The sequence below is a fragment of the Sinocyclocheilus rhinocerous genome, unplaced genomic scaffold (genome assembly GCF_001515625.1).
Source record: "Sinocyclocheilus rhinocerous isolate Xijiao unplaced genomic scaffold, SAMN03320098_v1.1 scaffold839, whole genome shotgun sequence".
NCBI classification, from domain to species: domain Eukaryota; kingdom Metazoa; phylum Chordata; class Actinopteri; order Cypriniformes; family Cyprinidae; genus Sinocyclocheilus; species Sinocyclocheilus rhinocerous.
The window spans coordinates 1917416-1925669 of record NW_015652287.1 but is presented as its reverse complement, the minus strand read 5'-3'; the positions used below and the strand labels follow the sequence as shown (position 1 = coordinate 1925669).

At 43.0% G+C, this 8254-nt stretch overlaps 1 pseudogene; it reads left to right on the top strand.

Moving 5' to 3' along the window:
- The first annotated feature begins 917 nt into the window (after positions 1 to 917).
- On the top strand, positions 918 to 3912 carry LOC107714416 (uncharacterized; annotated as a pseudogene).
- Positions 3913 to 8254: the final 4342 nt, after the last annotated feature.

Sequence of the window (8254 nt, the reverse complement as noted above, 5' to 3'; positions counted from 1 at the left end):
TATCAGTAGGCTATAGCTCATATTTAGGCGATTGCACGTGTTATGTGCCAGTAGCCTATGCTTTGTATTGATTTGTTCATTTCCTTCGGGAAAATCTCTATAGGCTACAGTAATGCACAAGCTTCATCAAATACTCCATGCATCTGTTGATTTAATCTTATGTGTGGATTAGGCTATTTGGTTTCATTTAGTGTGAATCTCCGTTTTCAACGGCTCTGATAAGGCTAATAATGTGATATGCGGCCGGCCAACGTTATACCAAGTAGTATCCTATAAATGTGGATGTTCTCACGCTTGGATCTAACATTTAGGCTAAAATATAACATCAGATATTTAAAATATATTTTAAATATATGGCCTATTTATAGGCTATCATTCATATGTATTTGTTTATTTAACATACGATTTAACATATGTATTAACAGGTTGGACGCCACCTGACGACATCTTCACCTGGCGGAAAGCTACAGTCACAAGACAGTGACTGGTGGTGTAAGCATACAGATGTATCTAATAGCAAATCCCCTGGGACACCAGTGACTTCCAGGAAAGGCTGGATGGCAACCAAGGAAGATTGGTGACTCTGGAAAGACAGATGACCTCCAGGAAAGACTGGCATGGGTCATTGAGGCTAGCAACCTCAAGCGCAGCACTCGCAAGAGGGCACCAGCAAAAGCTACGAAACTAAACAATGAGAAATACCCCCAGAGTCTCCCGAGAGGGGGGGGTGAGAGACTCAATGGGACGGACACAGTGGTAACGGCCATGGAAAACACACGGATAACGAGACGGCTCACCCAAACCACACTTTCAGGGAAGTGTTAGAAGTTAAGTGCCATTGCGGGAAGGTTTGTAACAACGCAAAGGGTCTTAAGACACATCAGTCCAGAACCAAATGTGGAAGAGGGGAGAAACAGATGCAACGCACAGTGGAGACACTTGGTGAGACGCAAGAGGACTCCAGTCAGGAAGCACCCCACAGCACAGGAGACCTCTCAGCAGCTGTTCCACCCCAAAGCTACAGGAGGCATTCTCCTAACACCACCCCAGGCACTGAACCTGTGAGAGAGAAAGTGAAATGGTCCCAAGCGAATGACAACATAGGATGGAACCAACTAGACAGGGACCTTGACAGAGTTCTAGAGGCCACATTAGCAGGCACAGTCGAGAGGAAAATTGACAGCATGACAGCAATTGTCTACAATATGGCCTGGGGACGCTTTGGCACAGAGGAGAGGAAGGGCAGCAGCGGAAAATCTGAAAAACGACCCAACAGAAGAGAGAGATCTCGCATCTGAGAAGGGAAATCAAGACCCTCAACAAGCAGTTCAAAAGAGCAAGTGCTGAAGAAAAGGGGGGCATAAAAGACCTGACCAGTGGACTTCGAGGGCAACTGCGTAGACTGAGAAGGGCGGAAAGGTCTCTGAGACTGAGGAAGGAGAAGGAGGTCAAGAGAGCTCAGTTCATAAAGAACCCATACAGGTTCACGAAACCTCTGTTGGGCGAAGCGAGATCCGGGAGACTGACCAGCCCCAAGGAGGTTGTGGAGGAGTTCCTTAAAGAGAACCACAGTGATACTCTCAGGGGCCAAGCTCTAAGCGTATACCCAAAGGTCGGCAGAACTGAAATTCCTGTGGAAGAGCTTGACATCAGTGAACCAACATGGAGGGAAGTCCAAGACATTGTACAGAAAGTCCGATCAGCATCTGCCCCAGGACCAAGTGGTATACCTTATAAAGTATATAAGAGATGCCCGATGCTACTCCGCAGTCTATGGAAACTGTTGCGGAGAGTTCGGACAAAAGACATTATCCCATTGTCCTGGAAAAGAGCAGAGGGCTGTTTCGTACCAAAATAAAAAGACTCCTCTGAGATTAGTCAGTTCCGAACTATATCTCTCCTGAGCATCGAAGGCAAGATCTTGTTCTCTGTTCTGTCCAAAAGGATGACTACCTATATGATTAAGAACAAGTATGTTGATGCATAAATCCAGAAAGGTGGCATCCCAGGCATCTCTGGGTGTTTGGAACACACGGGAGTCCTCAACCAGCTGATCCGGGAGGCCAAGGAGAGCAAAGGCAATCTAACAGTAGTATGGCTTGACTTGGCCAACGCTTATGGATCAATCCCCCACGACCTCATCAAAGCAGCCATGGAACACTACCATATCCCCCTCCACATCAGGGGAATGATCACCAGCTACTTTGGAGGGTTCAAGATACGATTTAAGACCGCCCATTTTACAACTCAGTGGCAAGACCTGGAAAAGGGAATTGTTTATAATGGGAATGAATCTGCTCATAACAGCAGCAGGGAAGGAATCTAGGGGACCGATAATGGAGTCCGGCATCCGCCAGCCTCCAATAAGAGGCTTTATGGATGACCTAACCATTACAACTCCATCCCATGTACAAGCAAGGTGGATCCTGAAGGCACTTGACGATGTGGCGACATGGGCGAGAATGAAGTTCAAGCCAAGGAAGTCAAGAAGCATGGTGATCAGAAATGGGAAAGTAACCAGCAAGTTCCAACTCCAACTTCAGGGGGAGATTATACCTTCAATTGAGGAAAACCCAATAAAATGCTTAGGTAAGTGGTACGAAGCCTCTATCACTGACATAAGGACAGAGAAGCAGGCAGATGAATGGTTGAGAAAGATAGAGGGATCAGGCTTACCAGGAAAGTTCAAGGCCTGGCTGTTTCAGCATGGTCTGCTACCAAGACTTATGACAATTTATGAAGTGCCTATGACATCTGTGGAAGGAGTCTAGAGGCGAGTGAATAAACACCTCCGCAGGTGGCTCGGAATCCCACCATGCTTCACGTGAGTAGGGCTATACATTAGGTCTGGACAGTTACAGCTACCCCTATCATCAGTGGTCGAAGAGTAAGGTGGCAAAGTGCAGGGCTATGATGATGTACAGAGACTCCAGCGATGAAAAGGTCAGAGATGCAGGCATCACCACAAGATCAGGACGCAAGTGGGCAGCTGACACATCAGTGGCGCAAGCTGAGAGCATGCTGAAGTTGAAGGACATCATCGGGAACCCATGCATGGGGAGACAAGGACTCTGGATCAACCACTTCCAACAATGGGGGAAAGCAGACCCAAGGCAGAGGAGAGATATGACCCAAGCCGAGGTCCGACACCTGGAGGAAGAAAGGCGAAGGTCAAAGGCTGTGGAACTTGGATCACAAGGAGCCTGGACTAAGTGGGACCTGCCAAAGAGAAAAATCACGTGGCCTGAACTTTGGAGACTAGAGCCCTTTCGCATCTCTTTCCTGCTCTGATCAGTGTACGACACTCTTCCAACACCAACAAACCTGCACAGGTGGGGAATGAGGGAGGACTCACTGTGCAGTTTATGTGGAGGGAGAGGCGCATTGGCGCACATACTGGCGGGGAGCAAGACTGCACTTAGCCAGGGGAAATATAGATGGCGCCACGACAAGGTCCTCTGTGCACTGGCCGATATCTTGGAGGAGGAGAGACGGAAAAAGCGTCAGACCCATGTGAGACCAGCCTCATATATCCAGTTCATCAGGGAGGGGGAGAAGCCACCCTCCTCCACGAAGACCAAGAAGAGCCTCCTGCAGGCAGCACAATCATGGGAGATGAGGGTGGACCTGGGTAGGAAACTACAATTTCCCCAGGTCGTCCAGACATCCCTGAGGCCTGATGTGGTCATATGGTCTGAGGAGGTGAAGAGGATTATCCTGATTGAACTAACGGTACCGTGGGAAGACGGTTGTGAAGAGGCCTCGGAGAGGAAGGCTACCAAGTACCAGGACCTAGTCCAACAATGCAGGCACAAAGGGTGGCAGACTTGACTATTTCCAGTTGAGGTTGGCTGCAGGGGTTTCCCGGCGCAGTCGGTGTGGAAGATGCTAACAACCCTGGGAATAGCATAGGGTAGAGGAAGATAGCTGCTCACAGGTTGGGGGAGGCAGCAGAAAGGGCCTCTTGTTGGCTCTGGAGTAAGCAGGAGGAGTTGAGTTGGAAGCCAGGAGAAGATGGGGAGTGACTGGCCATCACTGCCGACCCGCCAACTGGAGGACGTTGTGGTTCAGGGTCGAAACGTCCGAGGAAAGTTGGATGCCACCTGACGACATCTTCCCCTGGCGGAAAGCTACAGTCACAAGACAGTGACTGATGGTGTAAGCATACAGATGTATCTAATAGTAGTAACAGAATTTCGATTTAGATCAACATTTAGATGCTCTAAAAAAATCCTTATTTTTTTCCACCCAAATGCTGGGTAGCTGGGCATTTTTGGGGGGTTATATTTTTCAGTTTGGGTACTTTTTGTGCTTCCCAGCTCCTGGGTCAGACATGACATTGCATAAAACTAGGCTACCCAAACACTAGGTAGAGCAACATACAGGCGCGTGGTGTGAAACACCTAAAAGAGCGTGATGGGAAAGCCTGAAGCTTAAATAAACTATTTTATTCCTATAAGGATACAGAATATAAATACTTTGGATGTTAAAATATGTCCTCAGAGCGGTTTACTGTTTGTTTATGAGCAGGTTATGGAGGTAGTCAGTATATGTCGGCTAAAGGTAAAACACAGGCCAGCGGTCTCAGCCTAGCAGTTCCCCACAGAAGACAACTCCAACTCGGGCACAAGAACCAGCTCCATTACGCTGGAAACAGAATAACAGAGACTGGTCGATTACACGTTAATTACTTCTGTTAATGTGTAATTTTTACTTCTAATGTTTTTAAACGAGTTTAAATATAGGCAAAATGTATAGCCTACGTATTAAAAACGATAAATGCTGTAAATTAAAGGAAGTTATCATGCAAACCAGTGGTTGTGTGGAGTATTTACAGAAGTTTAGAGGATTTAAGTTGATCTGTAAACATTATTTCATGTATGAAGAAAAAAAAAAAAAAAGAAGCTAGTATTATAGTACAAATGAATCAACCCATTGGCTAGGTTAAAAATTATTTTCAAATAGTGTAAATTGATTACTACTTCATATGAAGAGTTCAGATGCAAAAGCCTCTAAGTGCAGTTTGAAATTTTCTTCTAAAATGAACATTTTTTTATCAGGCTCCTATAGGTTCAGTAATTTCACTTTAATGGCAATGAAGAGTTTCTTTTTTTTCCCCATTAAAGTAAAACTGAACATAAACATAGGAGCCTGAGAAAATAACCATTTTAGAAGAAAATTTTAGATGGCACTTAGAGGCTTTTGCATCCGAACTCTTCATATATAACTACAAACCTATAACTTATTTTAGCATTCTTATTTACTTAATCAATTGCTTTATTATTATTGTTATTATTATTATTATTATTATTATTATGAAGTAGATCTTACAATTCTTACGAGCGTGTGCGTGACCGTGATTCGTGCGCAAGCATGTCAGTGAGCACGTGACCTGCCCAACTGTAAATACGTCTTGAGAGGCTGTTCACGTCCAATTTCCGATTAGGAAACTGGTATTTACAATAATTCCGATAGCACGTGAAGGCAGCATAAATGCATGGCCACGAGAAATAAATGTCGTTCTCTCAACATAAGAAGTCGTGCTCCCCCGAACATGTCCCCTACCTGCCATCTTTTTGATCATTTTGTCATGAAAAGATTTTTTATTTTTTTAAATAACACATTAGGCCTACATAGGAATTATCACAGAAACAAATCCACAGCTAAACCGCAGCAACAAGTAGTGGTGTTTTCATAATCAGCGTAACCTATTTGAAGGAATCAGTTGAATTAATTGAACTCACTCGTTAAGACAGTGACTTGCCGCCACCTAGTGTCTGTTTTAGTTTCATATTAAACGTATCATTTAATTGATTGACATATTGACATATTTCTGCCTTCAAAATTTAAAACATTAATTTCATAAAATGTTATGCATGTGTAGGCTAATTGCAGTGTAAATGCATTAGTAATGATGGCTCTGATGGCTTTTGTTGACACTGATTGGATTTTAACTAGTAACAGCCCTTTATTATTTTAACTGAATTTATCGATTGGAATTAAGACCGTGGCATTCCATATTCATGATGCTTACATTTAATACGGTTTTTAAAAAATGCCCCTGGACATCAGCTTACGGGTTTGTTTCTGATGCTGTCAATGTTGTTTTTGGAAGTTACATTAAAAAAATTAGTTAGCTCAAAAAGCTGAGGGCACAGGACAGGCGTTGTTTGGATGAGCATGATGCTTGTATGTTCAATGCATGGCGTGCGTGTTTCACTAGCTCCGTTCCCATGGACACCTTTTGTTTGACCTAATTCTGGATATTTCCAGCCTAAACCGTGTGATTAATCCGTATCTAAAGCCATGTCTACACCAAGAGAACCCATTATAATCAGTTGATGCGGTGACTGTCCACACAGGAAGTGGCGCGAGGCGACAAATCTTCTATAATAACCGATGCCTCCTTCTATTACGAATCTTGGAAATTGGCCATATTGCCCATCTAAGTCATTCATCCCACACTATCAACAGGCGCATCATGTAGACTACACTTCTTGTACTTCGTTTGGTCACCACAAGGTGTCACTGTGGCCTCAAAGCTTTCCCTCCTCAACCACCACCAGTGTGCAGCATCCACTTGGATGATGCGATGGCAGCACACGGAATTCTGTGAGATCAGGTTGGTTCCAGCCACCAAAGACAGATTCACAAATAACCTGCCTGATTTATCTCAACTGCTCTGTGTACCCATAAATACACATGAACTAGACGAAATGACTATGGGCACTATCTTCTCTAATACATTAGAAGCTGTTGCCCCCATCAAATTGAAAAAGGTTAGGACCTCAGATGATGCCAACCCTGAAACTACATACAGAACTACCAAATTTTGCTATAAGTTTGATTGCATTATATAATAATTGCTGTTAATAGTGTTCATCATCTGTTTGATTACGTCTTTAATTGATTTTTCCGTACATTTCTGACAGTCACCACTGATAAGTTACCACTAAATATTGTAAAAACTTTATTTACTGTAAAGTTGCTTTGCAACGATTTGTATCGTGAAAAGCGCTATCCAAATAAACTTGAATTGAATTGAATTATATGGAATGCCAATCCTGCCATAATTATAAATAAATAAATAAATGTACAGAGAAAAGTAAAAAAGCAAAAATAAATAATTGTTTATAATTTTATTTCCTTATTTATGTTTTTTCCCCCCCCCCCATTTTTTTCCACATTTATTTATTTTTTGCTTTTTTTATTTATACTTTTATTTATTTTCACATTTATTGCCCCCCTGAGGGGTATTGCACAAAAGCAAGATAAGGGATTAAGCTGGGATTTTCCAGTTATCCTGGTTGAATTTAGCCCTGACTCAGTTGCATGAAAGCAGGCTAAATTAAGCTAAATTATGTTGCTATGGAGATTTATTCTTTGCAGCTAGCCTGCTCCAGAGCAGGCTAACAACCAGGCTAAGATTAATCCTAGTGATTTATCTGTTAGTTCCGCTGTCAATCCTACTAGAAATTAATGTGTTTTACAGTCACTCCATGGTCTTCTGTAAATATGTTGCATCATTTTAATTATTCTGCATTAAAATACTAGATATAGTCATTCATCGAAGTATGCCTATTTTAGTGTTATTATGAAGACTGTTCATATTGCTGTCAGAGGTTTGATGAATACATATATTATTGCAGTTGTTGAAAATATAAGAAATGGCTGATGAAGTTGCAAAGGTGGATTCATTTAAGTCCATGACAAGGTCAATATGTAGTATATATAGGCTTAAGTCCGATTCAGGTGTTTCCTCTTAACAATTGCGTGCCCTTTGTTGGATGATGTACTAGACGAGGAAGTGTTAATACTCAGACGAGCATTCAGGCATGAAAGAGTCTTCCGGGACAAGTCAGACCCATTGGCCTTTGCAGACGAATATCTGACTGAGAAGTACAGATTCTCAGGTGATGGCATCCGATATATGTGTAGGCTGCTAGGTCCAAAGATACAACACAGAACAGTGCGAAGCCACGCTCTCACTGTTCCACAGATGGTCTGTGTGGCGCTGCGATTCTTAGCAAGTGGCATGTTCCTTTATTTTGTTGGAGATGCTGAAAACCTCAATAAAGGCACTATTTGCCTCACGATAAGAAATGTTAGACTAGCACTGAAATCACTTGCGCACATATTCATCACCTTCCCTGGCCACAGAAGATTCCACCACATGAAGGAGGAGTTCTACAAGATTGCAGGTAACACTAATTACAGATTACAACAAAAAAGTGTTACATTAGCACAGTCACAG